Source organism: Pteropus vampyrus, unplaced genomic scaffold (genome assembly GCF_000151845.1).
Source record: "Pteropus vampyrus isolate Shadow unplaced genomic scaffold, Pvam_2.0 Scaffold71, whole genome shotgun sequence".
Classification (NCBI taxonomy): Eukaryota; Metazoa; Chordata; class Mammalia; order Chiroptera; family Pteropodidae; genus Pteropus; species Pteropus vampyrus.
In genome coordinates, this window is record NW_011888852.1 from 977,062 (window position 1) to 978,341 (window position 1,280).

The window sequence follows — 1,280 nt, forward strand, 5'->3', positions numbered from 1 at the left end:
GGGAACCACCTGTATGCTCTAGGGCTGTATCGGAAGGGGGCCCAGGGGACCTAGTGAGTCGGACGCGACACAGGATCACTGGTCCAGTGGGGGCCGTGACGACAGACCCCCACCTAAGTTTGGTGTTGAGTGTGCTTATTCATTTGTCTGTTTGTCTGATTGATAGTCTGTGTTTGCTTCTGCTCTGTTTTGTGTAATAATGGGGCAAACATTTGGGAAAACTGACACCACTCCAGTGTTTACTTAATCACTTTAAAGATTTTAGGAAAAGGGCACAGGGATGTGGGGCTTCGGTAACTCCTTTTGATTTACAGAGATATTGCCAATTGGACTGGCCCACCCTTGGAGTCGGGTGGCCCAGTGAAGGTTTGTTTGACTTGCAAACGGCTTTCAGGGTCAGAGGTATAGTTTATAGGAATCCAGGCCACCCGGATCAAGCCCCTTACGTTGATGTATGGATTGATATCGTGTCAGATGCTCCTAAGTATTCGAAAACATGCCAAAGTACTGTATCATCAATGATGGCGGCAGTTCCAACCAGCCCGCCCCAGAAGCCGCCAGTATTGCCGGCTCTACCAGAAGATCCTCCTGCACTGGCCATACCCCCTCCATACCCGCGCCCCAACGTTTCGGGGTTCGGAGCACATGGAGAATTAAGTAGTCCCCCACATACTCTTACTGGGTTGCAATACCAGCCTCCCCCTGATTCCACGACATCACCGATGCCCGTGTTGGCACCCTTGAGAGAGGTCATGCCACCTGGAGGCACCACCCCTATGATGTTGTATGTTCCTTTTACTACTAGTGATTTGTATAATTGGAAATTGCAGATTCCCCCCGTTTTCTGAAAAACCACAAAGGTTAACTTCTCTACTTGAGACCATTTTCTTTACTCATCAGCCTACCTGGAATGATTGTCAACAGTTGTTACAGGTTTTGTTCACTACAGAGGAAAAAGGCAGAATTTTAGAAGAAGGGAGAAAGCATGTATTAGAACCCACAGGTCAGCCCACCACGGATCCTGTTCGGATGCAACTTGTGTTCCCCAGTACTCGTCCCGACTGGGACCCCAACACCACTCAAGGTAAGGAGGCTCTCCAACGGTATTGCCAGTTGCTGTTGCAGGGCCTAAGAGCGGCTGCCCGTCACCCAATAAATTTGTCTAAGGTAAGCGAGGTGTTACAGGGGAAAGATGAATCACCATCTGCCTTCTTAGGAAGGTTACTGGAGTCTTATCGCTTATATACTCCTATAGATCCTGAAGATCCAGTCAATAGACG